The sequence below is a fragment of the Anguilla rostrata genome, unplaced genomic scaffold, assembly GCF_018555375.3.
Source record: "Anguilla rostrata isolate EN2019 unplaced genomic scaffold, ASM1855537v3 scaf1050, whole genome shotgun sequence".
In the NCBI taxonomy this organism is placed as follows: Eukaryota; Metazoa; Chordata; class Actinopteri; order Anguilliformes; family Anguillidae; genus Anguilla; species Anguilla rostrata.
In genome coordinates this window covers 1-17,898 of record NW_026986394.1, presented here as the reverse complement: position 1 = coordinate 17,898, position 17,898 = coordinate 1, and the positions used below count along the sequence as shown (strand labels likewise).

Sequence of the window (17,898 nt, the reverse complement as noted above, 5' to 3'; positions counted from 1 at the left end):
AATGTACAGAATTTAATATTTTTAAGGGTTGAGTGTCTGTGGCTGTTGTGATTATTTCTGTGGGGAACCCTGAATAGTGCCAAACTCTCGAGGCTGTTTAGGTATGGGGCATGCCCCCGCCAAGGTGTAACTTGGCGGGATGGCATACCTACCATCCCAATATAATAATACTATAACATATTTACTCTTCTTTGCAGACTGAACAACTGTGAACTCACACAGAAGAGCTATAATATTGTGGCCTCAGCTCTCCAGTCATCCATCTCACCCCTGAGAGATCTGGACCTCAGCTACAATAACCTGGGAGATTCAGGAGTGGAACTGCTCTGTGCTGGACTGAGGAGTCCAAACTGTAAACTACAGAGACTGGGGTGAGTAGTGCTGTGTACTGTGTGATCTTAACTAAATAGAATTTGTGATTATGGTTCTATTCAGTGAACTATTAAAAAGCTCTTTCTCTCTCAGTTTACTCCTCTGTCCATCAGCATTCTTTCTTTGCCCATATATACCTTATTCCTCTATCACAGCAAGCAAATGAAAGCAGGATAAAACCTTTTGAGGGTTGCCAGGTGTGTGGTTCCTGAGCAGAATGTAAGGTTTTAGTGGAGTCTGTAGTATCTCATAAAAAACATGTTTTCAACATACAAAAATGCCGAGTTACTCACACATATAAGACATACACCGTCTATAACTCATTCATTCAGACTGCCAAAATCCAGGCCTGCCATTAAAAGTATTGATATCAAAATGACGCCAAGTTATGGTACTACAAACAATATAGGCTATCTTGCCTCGCCGAAATTAACTAAAATGTATTTCATTTTGGCGAGGCAAGATAGCCTATATTGATTGTAGTACTGTAACTTGGTGTCATTTTGATATCAATACTTTTAATGGCAGGCCTGTATTTTGATAGTCTGAATGAATGAGTTATAGACGGTGTATGTCTTGTATGTGTGAGTAACTTGGCATTTTTGTACGTTGAAAACGTGTTTTTTATGAGATTAGGCTTACGTGCTAAACTTGCAAAACCATTCGCAAATGCAAAGCTACACACATAGGCTATACGACTACCCATGATCCCTCACTGTTACGTAGCCTACGTTCTTTGACGTATCTTCAGTATGGTGCCATCTGCTGGATAATTCATTTCAATGTGCTAAAACAGGACATACATGGAAAATATAGAAGTAAGTTATAGCTATATTCTTATTGTTATTAGTATATGTATTATATATGAGCCGCAAAACAAAGTCTCACGAGCCGCGTAATGAGTAACACTGTGCTACAGGAATAAGGTAGAAGGGTACAAGTGATAAGTGATCCTAGATTGGGAGTGCCCTGCAGAGAGTGCCCTGGGAGTGGTGGCATTGTAGCACAGTGGGTAAGGAACTAGGCTTGTAATCGAAAGGTTGCAGGTTCGATTCCTGGGTAGGACACTGCTGTTGTACCCTTGAGCAAGGTACTTAACCTGAATTGCTTCAGTACATATCCAGCTGTATAAATGGATACAATGTAAAATGCTATGTGTAAGTCGATCTGGATAAGAGCGTCTGCTAAATGCCTGTAATGTGATGTAGTGATAGTTAGTCCAGGTACAGACTGAAGAGATGCGTTTTCAGACTACGGCAGAAGGTGGGCAATGATTGAGTGTTTCATAGAGGAACAGGGAGTTCATTCCAATACTGGGGAGCTAGTGTGGAGAAGATCTGTGGTAGGGAGAACCATTCACCCCGAGGGAGTGCAAGTCACCCTGCTGCCGCAGAGTGGAGTGGTCAAGCTGCCGTGTAGGATTGAATCGCGTCCTATAGGTAGACAGGAGCTGTTCTTTTGGCTGCAGTGCAGGCAAGGGTCAGGACTTTGAACCTGATCCTGACGGCGATCGGTAGCCAGTAGAGTGACCTCAGCAGGGGAGTGATGTGAGAGAACATAGGAAGGTTGAAGATAAACAGCATTCTGAATCATCTATAGTGGCTGTATGGCATAAGCTGCTGGGCTTGCAAGGAGGGATTTGCAGTAATCAAGACGGGAAGTCACCATAACCTGGACAAGTAGCTGGGTGGAGTTCATAGTCAGGTATGGTCAAACCATCCTGATGTTATACAGGAGAAATCTGCAGGACTATGATGTTGCCTTGACATGCTCCTTGAGGTCCTGCTGGTCATCCAGGACCACCTCCGGGCTCTTTGCGGAGTGAGAGGCAGTCACTGTGGTGCCGCCAGCAGTGATTAAAGGTCCCGCAGTAGGGAGGTCTTGTGATGGATGAACAGCAGCTCAGTCTTTTTGAGGCTGAGCTTCAGGTGATGGCTGGCCAACCAAGCTGAGATGTCAGCCAGGTTGGAAGATATTCTCTCATTAACCGTAATGGAAGAGGGAGGGAAAGAGAAGAATTGTGTATCATCAGCACAGCAGTGATAAGAAAAGCCATGTAAATTAATGACCGAACCAAGATGGTTGTAATTGTTCATAATATTGGGCAGAGAAAATTCTCCCCTTAGAACAACCAGCACGACGAGGTATATCCATATAAGAAATAGGATAGGAGAATAGGAAATATTCTGGAACCTACACACAACAATATGGATAAGCCTGAACTGGAGAAAGCAGGGGCAGTCCCTTTCATAAGCAAAAAGTGTTTTAACAATAACATACATAATTCTACATCTGATTGGCACAAACAACAAGATGGATAAGTCCGGTCCCTGCTTTTATTAGCAAAAAGTGGTTCACAATAACCTACATAATTCTGATTGGTACATGGTTAATACATATGCATATTGTAAGATTTAACAAAGTAAATGTTTGGTTGTGTCTAGTCATATAGCATGAATACTGAATAAGCACACAGTGACCTCTTAAGTCTTCAGTGTTACATAAACAAGCTTTATATCAGATATAATAGTTTGGTCTTTATCGATCGGTTGCTTTCAGAGTCCTGGGCAGCATGGTGTCATAGCTGGTTCCTCCCTGGCAGGATGGCAGGGGGAGGATAAGTAGGAAAGCCAAGCTCTCCAGAGCTTACATAAGAGACAGAGTTAAAGAAAACCAGACACACACACATACATACGATATTTTTAACTTCTTGTTGTCCTTGGGAGGTTCGGTGCCTGGAGACGAAGGGGCCCTGCTGCAAGGCCAAGGAATTTAGTGTTGTACAGATTTCTAGTTACGCTAGAGAAAACTCTCCTCCCTTCAGTAGAGATGATCACAACACGCTTGCTCTTCAGCCATGGTGACATTAGCATTTGGCTGTGTTTCCTAAAGGTAAATAAATGGGGTGATCTGATTGGCAATAATGGAACCAAACCCAACTACACCCACAGAACCATTTATTCTTATTGAACCAGCCTCTTTTATAACCTTTGCCCCAATTCAGAGAACTTACAGTATAAGAAAAGGGGACATTTGGGTCAGAATTACATCTGTAGAACTGTCAGAGTTCAGTCCAGCAGGATGTTTAATTTTCAGGTCCAAAATACTGCAGTTGGAGAGTGTAGCGCAGACATCTTCCTCAGAGCATCATCAACCTTAAAATCCTCAATTTCACTCCTCGTTACTGAACACTATCATTGGCACATTTCTCATATTAGATACATGCTTCCTGTATACTTAATATAATAATACTATAATATATTAACTCTTCTTTGCAGACTGAACAACTGTGAACTCACACAGAAGTGCTATAATATTGTGGCCTCAGCTCTCCAGTCATCCATCTCACCCCTGAGAGATCTGGACCTCAGCTACAATAACCTGGGAGATTCAGGAGTGGAACTGCTCTGTGCTGGACTGAGGAGTCCAAACTGTAAACTACAGAGACTGGGGTGAGTAGTGCTGTGTACTGTGTGATCTTAACTAAATAGAATTTGTGATTATGGTTCTATTCAGTGAACTATTAAAAAGCTCTTTCTCTCTCAGTTTACTCCTCTGTCCACCAGCATTCTTTCTTTGCCCATATATACCTTACTCCTCTATCACAGCAAACAAATGAAAGCAGGATAAAACCTTTTGAAGGTTGCCAGGTGTGTGGTTCCTGAGCAGAATGTAAGGTTTCAGTGGAGTCTGTAGTATCTCATAAAACAACACATTTTCAACGTACAAAAATGCCGAGTTACTCACACATATAAGACATAGACCGTCTATAACTCATTCATTCAGACTGCCAAAATCCAGGCCTGCCATTAAAAGTATTGATATCAAAATGACACCAAGATATGGTACTACAAACAATATAGGCTATCTTGCCTCGCCGAAATTAAATAAAATGTATTCCAAAGCAATGCTACCCAATATTTCCTCAATTCTTTCAAGTCACTTTGCCCTGTGTGTATAAGCATGCAGTACATGGACAGGCCAAACATATGTGTGGATAGGTTTCTCACTGTCAAGATTGATTGAATAGGCGTCTATATGCCCAATTTGTATTGGTATGTATGTATTTCGCTGCCCAGCCTTTCTGTTGTGTGAATGATTGTATGTTTCTTGGTATAAATGTCAGTTCGTAAATGTGCATGTAACATGCTGCGAGGGAAATATCCCCATGGGAATAAATAAGTTGTCTATGTGTGTATGCACAATATGTATTTTACATGCAGTATTTATTGTACGTAGCAAATATACAATCACTTATACATTTACTGAAATTCAGTTCAGAAGCAAGTATAAACATATGTTTTCTGGAGAAATATGCTTCCTGTAGTTACTGACCAGCAGTTTTCCACATGAATTTCAATGTGTACCATGAGGCAATTCGAAATATTGGACACTTTGATCTGACACAAAGTTTGCATGACATTGTAAAATGGTAAGATTACAAAACACAGGGCCAAGTGACTTGAAAGAATTGAAGAAATATTGGCTAGCATTGCTTTGGAATACATTTTATTTCATTTTGGCGAGGCAAGATAGCCTATATTGTTTGTAGTACCGTAACTTGGTGTCATTTTGATATCAATACTTTTAATGGCAGGCCTGTATTTTGGCAGTCTGAATGAATGAGTTATAGACGGTGTATGTCTTGTATGTGTGAGTAACTTGGCATTTTTGTACGTTGAAAACGCATTTTTTATGAGATTAGGCTTACGTGCTAAACTTGCAAAACCATTCGCAAATGCAAAGCTACACATATAAGCTATACGACTACCCATGATCCCTCGCCGTTACGTAGCCTACGTTCTTTGACGTATCTTCAGTATGCTGCCATCTGCTGGATAATTCATTTCAATGTGCTAAAACAGGACATACATGGAAAATATAGTAGTTATAGCTATATTCTTATTGTTATCAGTATATGTATTGTATATGAGCCGCAAATCAAAGTCTCACGAGCCGCGTAATGAGTAACAATGTGCTACAGGAATAAGGTAGAAGGGTACAAGTGATAAGTGATCCTAGATTGGGAGTGCCCTGCAGAGAGTGCCCTGGGAGTGGTGGCATTGTAGCACAGTGGGTAAGGAACTGGGCTTGTAATCGAAAGGTTGCAGGTTCGATTCCTGGGTAGGACACTGCTGTTGTACCCTTGAGCAAGGTACTTAACCTGAATTGCTTCAGTACATATCCAGCTGTATAAATGGATACAATGTAAAATGCTATGTGTAAGTCGATCTGGATAAGAGCGTCTGCTAAATGCCTGTAATGTAATGTGATGTAATGAGTAGTGATAGTTAGTCCAGGTACAGACTGAAGAGATGCGTTTTCAGACTACGGCAGAAGATGGGCAATGACTGAGTGGTTCGTAGAGGAACAGGGAGTTCATTCCAATACTGGGGAGCTAGTGTGGAGAAGATCTGTGGTAGGGAGAACCATTCACCCCGAGGGAGTGCAAGTCACCCTGCTGCCGCAGAGTGGAGTGGTCAAGCTGCCGTGTAGGATTGAATCGTGTCCTATAGGTAGACGGGAGCTGTTCTTTTGGCTGCAGTGCAGGCAAGGGTCAGGACTTTGAACCTGATCCTGGCGGCGATCGGTAGCCAGTGGAGTGACCTCAGCAGGGGAGTGATGTGAGAGAACATAGGAAGGTTGAAGATAAACAGCATTCTGAATCATCTATAGTGGCTGTATGGCATACAGGAGAAATCTGCAGGACTATGATGTTGCCTTGACGTGCTCCTTGAGGTCCTGCTGGTCATCCAGGACCACCCCCAGGCTCTTTGCGGAGTGAGAGGCAGTCACTGTGGTGCCGCCAGCAGTGATTAAAGCTCCCGCAGTAGGGAGGTCTTGTGATGGATGAACAGCAGCTCAGTCTTTTTGAGGCTGAGCTTCAGGTGATGGCTGGCCAACCAAGTTGAGATGTCAGCCAGGTTGGAAGATATTCTCTCATTAACCGTAATGGAAGAGGGAGGGAAAGAGAAGAGTTGTGTATCATCAGCATAGCAGTGATAAGAGAAGCCATGTAAATGAATGACCGAACCAAGAGATTTGGTGTAAATGGAGAACAGCAGAGGCCCGAGGACAGATCCCTGTGGGCCTCCTGTGAAAAGGGGATGAGGTGCAGAGACAGACCCCATCCAGGTGATCTGGTAGGACCTATCTGAAAGACAGGAAGCAAACCAAGACAGGGCAGTTCCAGAAATGGCTATCTCAGCCAAGGTGGAGATGAGTAGTTTGTGGTCAACCGTGTTGAATGCTTTAGACAGTTCTAGTAGGATCAGGCAGTGGCAAGTGCCTCTGTCACAGCCAGGAGGGCAGTCTCTGTTGAGTGCTCGGATCAAAAGCCAGACTGGTAAAGGTCAAACAGGTTAACCAGCATTTATTACAGTAAAGAGGACAAAGTTATTAGATTAACCATTTTTATTATATTAAGTGTTGTTACACTTGTTCGTGTGACTCTGGTTTGTTTACTTTTTACCTTAAATAAGATATAGCCCTGCATTCAAATGTGAAATCAATCCGTTTTTGTCAGGACCACTGTCATCAAAGTAGATCTTTATTGACAATAAAGGCAATACAGTTGTTTGGCGGTATGGCTCTGTTCTGGAGCTCTCCCGCCAACCACGCAGCCCACGTGGATAAGGCCAGGAGGCCAGCAGCCAAACCCCAAAACAACCATATGCCAACCTGCTATTAATAAGTGTCTCCGGCTGATGTGATAACTATGTGAAACGCCATTCGGCTACCGGAAGGGCCCTTCATCCGGTCAGCTTGAGGCCATTCTAACATTGTGGGTCAGTGGCTATGTGTACCAAGCTTTTTTGGCCTTTCCCCTGAAGCAAGAGTAAAATTAAACCAGGGGAAAATACTATTTGTAATGTTGAAGGCTATGCCTATGTGTATGGCCTTGGCTTCAATCAATCAAATTTATTTGTATAGCGTATTTTACGGCAGTTGTCACAATGCATTTTACGGACAACCCTGGCCTGAACCCCCACAGGAGCAAGCCTAAGGCGACAGTGGCAAGGAAAACTCCCTGTGGCAGATAGGAAGGAACCTCGGAAGGAACCAGGCTCAAGGGGGGAACCCATCCTCCTCTGATCGGCTCAGGGTGTTGATTGTGACAAGCATGTCAGTCAGTGGCTTAGCTACCTCGTAAGCCCAAGACCATTCAAATTAATCACCAAATATTATTAGGCTATGTGTACCAACAGCTTGTTGGTATTTCCCCCCAGCACCGAGATTTAAACTAATTAGAGGGAAATATACTACTCATATCAGTGTAATGAATCCTTGTTCGGTAGTAGTAGCAGCAGCAGCAGCAGCAGCAATAAACAGCAGCAGCAATAAACAGCAGCAGCAGTAGGAGCAGTAGCATCAGCAGCAGCAACAGCAGCAGCAGTAACATCAGCAGTAGTGGCAGCAGTACGCAGCAGCAGCAGTAGCACCCAGCAGCAGTAACAGTAGCAGCAGCAACAGAAACAGTACCAGCAGCAGCACTAGCAGCAGCAGGAAACTGATTATAGAGGAAACATTGGCAGCTGCGACACCGGTACTTGCCAGTAGACAGTAGCAGCCGTGCTCCTATACTGCAAAGCTCATAGCTTTTGAACAGAAATTATTTAAATGCCAACGGATGAAAGAAGCACATGTCCAAAGCCCTGTAGCTTCACTGAGGATGCCGGGAACCATCACTGCTGTCGTTGCCGCATTGGAGCAGGCGTGGTGGTGTAGAACTCCGAAATGGGGACCACAGATTTCGTTATGGCATTTCCCAATAAAGGCTCCTCAGGGCTCGCATGGGGGCGTCACCACAGGTACAGGGTCATGGAGGAGAGGATGGAAAACAGTGCTAGTATGCAATAATGACACAAGTTCCTTCATTCTCTCAGATTAAAAGCTTGAGGTGTATACAAAATATAGCTAATTTAAGCATATTTGCCATGGTGAGATCACAAAGAACCATGAAGCATAAGGAAATGCAGTTTCCAACAGTGGGTACTTCAGGGTTGAAACTCTTGCCTTAAAAGAAAGACCAGTTTGTGAACAGAGTTATATGAGTCTATGCATCAAAATTGGGGGGAAATGCATTCTACAGAGATTGGATGAACATATTACTGCTTCTGTCCATCAGGCGTCACGACGAGGCTAAGTTTGCGTTGCGCTATCGGAAGCGACTCCTGCCAAATGGATACGCTGGAAAAGATGCATAGCCCGGTCCCGAAAGCCGAGACGATTGGCGATCGCGTTTTTGAGTTTCGCTTAATTCGCTGACATAAGGGCCACTCAGGGCAAGGGCAGGCATCAAAGCAATAAGGTTCGAAGAATTATTTCTCAATACGTCACTATTTAAATATTATTTAACAGTTGGGCACAGTGGGCTGCTTTAAAGCGCCACATTGCATTACTAATATGCTTACCGAATGAGTATATTAGGAGAGGAATTGGAACCAGTCTCTTATTTTTATTTTTTATTTTTTAACCATCGTATTGCACTCTTTATTTAAGATGAAAACGCAATGTACGATTAAAGAAAACTATGACAAAGTTGCGAAAGCACATGCTATAAAAGCTGCCTGGAACCAGCCATAACCGGGAGCAGATGCAATGGATGACGCGCAACGCCATTCACGTGAGCATGCAATTGTAGAGACAGTGAGGCCAATACCTAGGCTATGCGGAGCATGTCCGTACCAGGAGGAATAATTTTTCCTCAACATATGCGCTCAGTCGTGTGGTCACATGCCTGATCACATGCACGGTGAAGAAGTCAGAGCAGTGACGTGGAGAAGGCTACATCAAATCCCTTCTCCACTGTGATAAGCCTAAACGCCCGTTTAAGTGTCATGGAATACAACGATACACTTATGAATGTGGTACGTACGCATTCGCGTCTTGCAACAGCACGATATTGAGAGAACCAGTTGAACGAGTCAACATTAAGCCCAATTTGTCTCATTAAAATGGACATTAGCAATCCCCAACCATTCAGTATCGGGATCTGACAGCTAAATTAGATAGCCAACCAAATTGTATCCTCGCATATTTAACACCAATATGAATTTAATGTTTTCATTTTTCTGTCGTGATGATTGGGTCCCGATAGGGAACCGGCTTTTTAAGCGCAAATCGTGAATCAGTGGAGAAAACTTTATCTGGTTCTGAAGTTGAAAGCCGAAAGCTGGTTTGCATTTTACAATCGTGAATCAGTGGAGAAAACTTTATCTGGTTCTGAAGTTGAAAACCGAAAGCTGGTTTGCATTTTACAACATTGGCTGTAGCCTACTTGCCGGTAACAGTCTAACACTCTTTGTAGTGTAGCGATTCGGCGAAGGGTAGAATGCAGCTTTTAACAATTTAGACGACTCTGCATCTCTGCTCTTGCAACACGACCTGCCGCCCATGTTCAATCTGCCAAACCTATAACAGCCAGAACTTAACTGGCCATCTCGCAGCCCAATCCTCCTGGAATAACTGTTTACACCAGGAAGTAGGCCATTAGCCTACAAATACACAAAGTATAGCCTAGGCCTGTGTGAGACATGGGGGCTATCTAGTAGCTGCGTAGTAGTAACTGCCCATAATCCATTAACCGTTCACAATGAACAAATATTCTTTATCGATACGCCTACTTTTCCATCTCAGCCAAGCGTGAGAACTTCGGCGTTTCCCAATTCAGACATTTCCGCTTAGATTTACGTGCACGAATCCCAAATTCGCGTAAAACAATTGATTGGAAGACCCCGCTCTGATAAACTAAGGGATGTGCCTACGACCCAATTCTACTGCGTTTCGGAAGGTAGCCGAAAGCATTCATGCCAGGGATTCTTTAGCAGTGAGAGCATCTAGCGTTTACTCTGATGGTGAGCAACTCAACAATAAGCATGCCATCAACTTGTGCCCGCATATGTTGGAACGTTTCCGCTTTTAGCGAAAGACTTGCGATATTTGTGAAACCAGCCCCTCTGTGGGACGTCCCCGCAATCAAATATGTATATTCGGTGTTGTCAATTTAGCGACATTTAGAGGAGGCCATAGCTACTTTCCATAGAAAATAGTTAGCAACACTGTGTATATTATGCGTTTACCGCTAGACTCAGAGCTCAGCGGAATTTAAATAAGGTTGATGACATTACCCGGCGAGAATCTGCAGCTAGCAGATATGGACGTGGCAGCAGCTTCCAGGCTTGAACATGGCGTCTTCCATGGAGGGGCGGCGGCTGCCGCAAAGCAGCGCTCCTTGAATGAAGCTCCCTGGCCAGTTAGCAGTGAAGACATTGCACCGGTATTCTCGATATCTGGAATATTGTCGCATAAAACAACGCATTTCGTGGCTGGCCCCAAATGGATCGCCTGCCTGCTGCAGCTATAGAGCTTAGAGGTAAGAAGCAATGCAAATAAATAGTGACTTGAAAGAATTGAGGAAATATTGGGTAGCATTGCTTTGGAATACATCTTATTTAATTTTGGTGAGGCAAGATAGCCTATATTGTTTGTAGTACCGTAACTTGGCGTCATTTTGATATCAATACTTTCAATGGCAGACCTGGATTTTGGCAGTCTGAATGAATAAGTTATAGATGGTGTATGTCTTGTATGTGTGAGTAACTTGCCATTTTTGTACGTTCAAAACGTGTTTTTTATGAGATATCATTTCTTTTTGCAAAGCGTTTTATTATGAGAGTGAGAAATGCGAAGTGACCCTGTAAGAACCGGTTGTGGATTATGGCTATCCTTGCGTGAAACAGTCTGATGAGTGTGTACTGTTTAGCAGTTTCGGTTTGCTATATATGTAAAACACTGGCTGTGACAAAGGGTGCGGTGGCGTAAGTGTAAAAATGCATCAGAAACGCAGGTGACATATGGCCAGTGTGTGTACTCACGGATTTGACGGCCATCCAATGAGCCTTGATTGACAAAAGAATCAGCAAGGCGCGTAGAATTAGAGCTCCCTAGGTCGCAACTTGTGTACCCTTCTGTCCTGCTCCGTTGTCTGTTATTTCGTGGAGAGTCACTTTTAGTGTTTGTAAGGTTTATAAGGCATTTTGATAGGCTTATCTGCAGGTGGGAGTCCTCTTCGCTGTTTTGCTAAGCTAGAACCGGAAAACTTGATAGTGGAGAACAGGAGCAGACGCATATGTCCCAGCAGGCTTTGCATATGAGAAAATAACAACAGTGTGAGAGAAATTAGGAGAAATTATGAAATTGCGTTGTTGAAACAATATGTATGTAGCAGAATGGACATGTAGGTGAAACACAAACGAAAAACCTGCGCTCATCACCCTCACAGGATCTGGGCAAAAACAATAAACTAAAATAACAAAGACAAAATAAATGATATTATACGAGCACTTTTCAGCCTTTTCTCTGGTCTGTACGTGCTCTCTCTCACCATCGTGGGGGATCCCGGTCTCAGACGCCTACTGTGGAAAGAAGCACACTTTTAAATCCTGGATTGATTCGTAACATCATCCAGGTGTGTCTCTGCTTAACAAGTAGGCGTGGTCCTCTAATTGCCCTGAATTACTCCCGCAAACCGAGCCCTGCCACATCCGGCCTGGGCCTTTCTGTGTGGAAAATGGCCTTTATTTTGCATGTTCTCCCCGTGTCCATGTGGGTTTCCTCCGGGTACTCTGGTTTCCTCCTACAGTCCAAAGACATGCAGGTAGGCTAATTGAAGACAGTAAAGTGCCCATAGGTATGAATGTGTGAGTGCATGGTGTGTGTGTCCTGCAATAGATTGGCAGCCTGTCCGGCCTAATGCACACTGGGATAGGCTCCAGCACCCCTCGCAACCCTGTCCCGGATAAGCGTGTATAGATAATCGATGGATGATGGATGGATGTCGCTTGTCCGACAGTGCTTCCTGGAGTTTTACATCCAATATTGAAATGGAGTGATCTTTGTCTGCAACATGTTACACGTGCATGTAAATACACTGCTGTCTGAGTTTTAATCACAATATAGAACGCTGCTGGGTCCATACAGCCTGCTCACTGCTTATTCCTGTATTTTAATGTGTAAACACAGCGTGCAGATGTTCCCCTGTCATACAGTACTGCACTGCTGCCCTGCTCTCCCTGGGAGTATCAGGGCTCCCCCACTCCCTGCCCACTGATCCCTTAGCAGTGTGCATCACCAGGGGGTCCTGAGACGGCCTCAGCACAGGGGCTCAGCTGATCCCTTAGCAGTGTGCAGCACCAGGGGGTCCAGAGATGGCCTCAGCACAGGGGCTCAGCTGATCCCTTAGCAGTGTGCAGCACCAGGGGGTCCTGAGACGGCCTCAGCACAGGGGCTCAGCTGATCCCTTAGCAGTGTGCAGGATAAGGGGATCCTGACTGGCTGACTGGTAGCTGTCGGCTGCCTAGCATGAGGAACCTACAACACACAAACCAGATTTGTGTAGGTCAACAACCGTCTGTCTCTTCTTAGTTGAAAGCTCTTTGGTTTTCCCCATGGTCATAGATGACAATGGGATTTTGTATGTGTGTAACCTCATATTAATACGCCAGTGATACAAGGAATGGTGAAAGGCAGCTATACAGTTTCTATGGGCAGTTCTGGAGATCAAATAAAATAAAAAATGTCTTCAGATGCCACTTTGTTTAGTTTTATTTTAAATATTCTTTAGGGGTGCCAATAATTTTGACCTCTATGCTTTTGAGAAAACTGCTATTACTCAAAAGTTTTTTTTTTAATAATATTTTTTTATTATTCTGAAAATAAATAGTTTCTCCAAATGTTTGAGCAGGCAATTTGCATCATTGAGTATATTGATTGTTTTACACAATAATTTTTGCTAATTTTCATAAAGAGTGCCAGTAATTCCTGAGTTGAATGTATAAACTCTTCTTTGCAGACTGAACAGCTGTGACCTTACAACAAACTCCTGTGATATTGTGGCCTCAGCTCTCCAGTCATCAAACTCACCCCTGAGAGATCTGGACCTCAGCTACAATAACCTGGGAGATTCAGGAGTGGAGCTGCTCTGCGCTGGACTGATGGGTCCAAACTGTAAACTACATAGACTGGGGTGAGTAGTGCTGTGTACTGTGTGACTTTAAATTAGTAGAATTTGTGATGATGTGTGTAAGAGTGTGAATTTTATCACCGGGTCCACCCGGTGATAAAAAAAAAACCTCACTAATATTCAGAACCTGTAACCTGAATGTTTACGTGTGAATAGGAGTTAGCGTATAAGCACATTAACAGGGGTGTGTTCATATGAAATGATGGGCGGCAAGACATTGTACCCGGGAGAGACTATCTACTGCTGCCAGGCATTCGTTCAAGTGTTCTGTGACATCAAGACCTTCAATCATAGGAATCCAGGAATCTAAAAATAACGACTAATTAAGGCTTACCCCATCTGGGTGAAGAGACTAATCTAAATCTAAATATCCCAGGGCATGACCTCTGCATTATTTTATTGAATGACATTCAGATCCGTCTGGGCACTGACTCTAACAGCAACTGCAGAGTAGCTGCACATCCTGCTAGTGAAACTAAAAATATGCCCAGTGAGTAACCCAGTTAAGGTATTACCTCAAAACTTTAAGTTACTGTCGTAACCCCAGTTCTCTGATACACAGAGTGGAGAGATCCACCTATGGGAAATGACAACCGGTCATGACTTGTGTAGAAGCATCCAATTGCACCAAGTCTGGCTCTGACAGGCTCCTGGAAGAGCACATAGGACCGTACAGTGTTACTGCTCCTCAGTGAACGTATTCACTTCACATGAGTGGCAGGCTGGGCAGTCTTGGTGGATCTCTCCACCGGGGAGATATGGACAACTCCCAGATTGCCCTATGCTCACAGCTGTGGCTCGATTGCTTGAGCCTGACATGCACTTCCTGTTTGTGGCAGAGAGAGAGGAAGGAGTCTTGTGGAGTTTGGAAGGTTTTTTACAGGATTGTATTGTGCTTTGAATTGTGTATTTGTTATTTCATTTTAGTTTTTAAAACCCATATTAAAAGTAAAGTAAGATTGTTTTGCTCCTAAGGTGAAAGTCTTTGTTGCCATCAGGGGACAGGGAGGGAATTTTCCACTTTTTTTCCTCCGTTAAGCACTCAGCTAGCAAACTAGTCGTTACCTAATTTGGCCACCGTCTTGCCGACGGGAGGTTTTTTGGTTGTTTGCTTTCCCAGGAGCAAAATATAACTGTTGTTAGATAGTTTGCCTTTATTGTTATGTGCTAATGTTAGCAGTAGTTTATTATAATCTGGTTCTGGATGAATTTTGATTTTATTTTGCCCTGAGATATATGAATAAAATATTACCTAGTACATGGGATCCTTCAGTTATTGCTATTTAGTAATTGCTATTTAGTAAAAGTTAAGTTAGTTGATTTAACCCAAATAATTCTGCACCTGGTCATTCTTATTTAAACACTTAATATTAGTTAGTTTAAAGTGCCTTATTTTTCTAGTTTAAAGTGCCTCCCCAGTTTCTGCTGCTAGTTGTCCGGAGCCACTTAAAGCATTTTTAAGTTGTGGTCTTGGTGTCTGTGTCTCAGCAGGTAGGAGATCTCCTAGAGCGTACAGACAAACTCCTTGAGTTCTGTATGTAGAACGAGGGGCCATAAATAGAAATTAGCTAAATATCAGTCACTGTGTGGAATGGCCTGCCAGGTCATGTAGTAGAGGCAGAAACTCAGGGGATTTTTAAGACTAGGCTTGATACAGTGTTAGATTCTGTCTAGTCTGTAGGTAATCAGAGCAATAGGTACAATTTAGTTTGAAATTGGCAAGTATTGTTGGGCTGAATGGCCTCTTCTCAGCGTGTTATGTTATTTTGTTTGTTATGTTATGTTTTGTTAGTTGAGAGCGCTGTCAGGTCTTGGGAATGAAGTCTGTTGGGAATCTTCTCCTTTTGTGGAACCATGTTGGGACCAGTGAGTAACACACTGATACCACTTTCCAGTTGAAAAGGTTTTTTACGATCACAAAGGAGACTCACCACGGTGCCTCAACAAGCGCTCTGTCTGAATCTCAACGAGACAGCCACAAGTGAGGTTTAACTTATTCTGGTCAGTGATTATTGCCAAATGAGAACATTCCCAGGAAGGAATAAACATTGCACCAGACTCCCCGGGGCCACCCATTTGATCTGCAGGTGTTGTTTGCCTTACAATGATTGAACTCTATATGTGGCCATCTGTCGCTAACAGTGGGAAGTTGTTGCAGAGTGTGTGTTGGTGTGTGTAAATGTGAATGGGGAGGGTGGTGTTTGGCACATCTTGTGTAGGGCAGTACTAAAGACATTCCACTGCCCAAAGCTATAGCCAGGGTACAGGAACAATGTGAAGTACTGAAACCCATAGCAGATGAGGAGAGATGTGTTCACCTCACACAGAGCTCAGCCCCAGAATTGAGTAGGCTACTGGCCTCCTGGTGACGTTCAGGCGGTAGAACCTCGCTAAAGTATCTGGAGAAACTCAGCCTGCCGCTGAATAAATTTCCTGTGAGGAGACCCCATGGAATAGGGCCCACGGTGCAGCCATGCCCCTTGTAGAATGAGCGTGTGGAGAACACACACAGGACACAGCATATGCAGCCTATGCTGCTCTTCAGAGGAGAAAGGTGGTGGGTGAAAAGCGGCAAGCTCCAACACCTCACATGTGAAAGCTGGGAAGCTTGAGACATAAAGGCTGGATTGGGCTTAGGAAAAACCGTATCCATCTTAGGGGAGAATATTGTGCACAAGAGTTGCACTGAGAGCGCATGGAGGTCACTGACTCACTTATCTGAGGCTAGTGCAAGCAGCAACGCTGTCTGGAGAGACAACAATTTTAATCTAATTTATAAACTCAAACGAGTTTCAGCACCTGTGATAAATCTGAAGCTTTTTAGCAACAGGCAGAGAACAGTGAGCCCACTTCATGAACCTGTGAATGAGGGGGTGCTGCCTCACTGCATGGTCTTTCAACCCAACATGACATGCAGTGAGAGCTGCCAGGTAGACCTTATTGGTTGAAAAGGATTTCTCTTTATCCATGAGGTTCTGTGAAAAGCACAGCACGTCAGTAACAGAGCACTGGTAAGGCACTGACTGACGAGAGGCACTTATTGTCATAAAGTGACCTGGTAGAGGGTACTCTCGTGCTCTGGATGGTTGCCGGCACGTGAGGGGGAAGCCCTAATGCGTTGTGGTTATGCCTCTCAATGGCCAAATCCACAGAGCTACTCGCTCGGGGCAGGGGTGGTGTATTTCCCTGTTCACCTGAGACAGGAGGTCCGTGCGTAGCGGGAGTGCACATGGCTGTACATGAAGGAGAGGGATAATCTCTGCAGTAACATTTCCACAGTCTGGGGATGGAGACACCATTCCCTGTACAGTGGGTTTCTCCTTGACAGCAGATCAGTGCTCATGTTCAGAATTCCTGGAACATCAATCAATCAATCAAATTTTATTTATATAGCGTATTTCACAGTAATTGTCACGATAAGCTTCACAGACAACCCTGGCCTAGACCCCCACAGGAGCAAGCCTAAAGCAACATGGGTCACGTGTAACCACAGAAAGTGATGGCTGCTCCAGGCCAACAGTCTGTGGGCTAGACCATGGAGCTGGAGGGAGCGCATGCCACCTTGGTGATTGACATATGCTACCGCAGTCATTATCGCAGCATACGAGCACATGATGTCCTCTTAGACAGGGGAAGAAATATCTGAAGTGTCCAATAGTTAATACTAAAAAAAGTGGTTACCATGTACCCCCTGAGACCCCCCCCCCAAGAGAGGGATGTGTCTCCTTTTTCCTATGAAAACGATCCTGAGAGGGACCCTGAGTGTAAAGTCTGGTTTTCCCCCTTGAAGGTTGCTGAGCGTTTGTGTTCACCCGGGCGGGGGATGGAGACGACACGGGCTGAGGTAGAGGGGTGAAATCCACCTCATAAACCCCTCATTCTTAACAGCCCCAGTGGCAAACCTGAGAGGCTGGCACCATCAGCCCCTGTTCAAGGCATTGTGGTATGTACTTCGAGCCGGGCTTTTTAAATGGGGAAACATACTTGAGAATAAAAAAGCAGTCCGCTGATAGGCAACTCACATGGATACAGAGTATAAATCCCGTCCCCAAAACTTTCCCCCAGGTGGGGAGAGATTGGGAAAAAACCAAAAGACAAAGATGTTCAGAAATCACTGAGTGTCCTGCACAACTCTGGCTTTTGAATTGAAAAATCAGCCCATCTCTGTATAAGTCAGTATTCTGACCTCCTTAGCCTCAAGGAGCCAGACCCGCCTCTCTTCGCCCCACAGGAAAAGGGGCCAAGAAACTGTGTATTTGTTTTAAAACCCCGATGGGCCCAAATGGATACATTTGTTTTGGGGGGATAAATTTTCGTGGAAGAAGGCATCTTTCAGATTTACTGAAAATAGGGGGTTAATTAATTTTGTTAATTCCCCTTTAAAAGAAAATTTATTGGGGGAATTTTCTATAGATTAAATTTTTAATAAACCATTTTTAAAAATAACGTAATTTGGTGTTAGATACAAATTAAAAAGGGCGTTTTAAAATGTTAAATTAGAG

At 43.8% G+C, this 17,898-nt stretch overlaps 1 long non-coding RNA gene across 1 annotated transcript; it reads left to right on the top strand.

The window, feature by feature from the left end:
• The first annotated feature begins 215 nt into the window (after positions 1-215).
• On the top strand, positions 216-13,464 carry LOC135247046 (uncharacterized). The gene is made up of 3 exons (XR_010328073.1): positions 216-371; positions 3,651-3,824; positions 13,226-13,464. It is a non-coding gene; the product is annotated as an uncharacterized LOC135247046 (long non-coding RNA).
• The last annotated feature ends 4,434 nt before the right edge of the window (positions 13,465-17,898 follow it).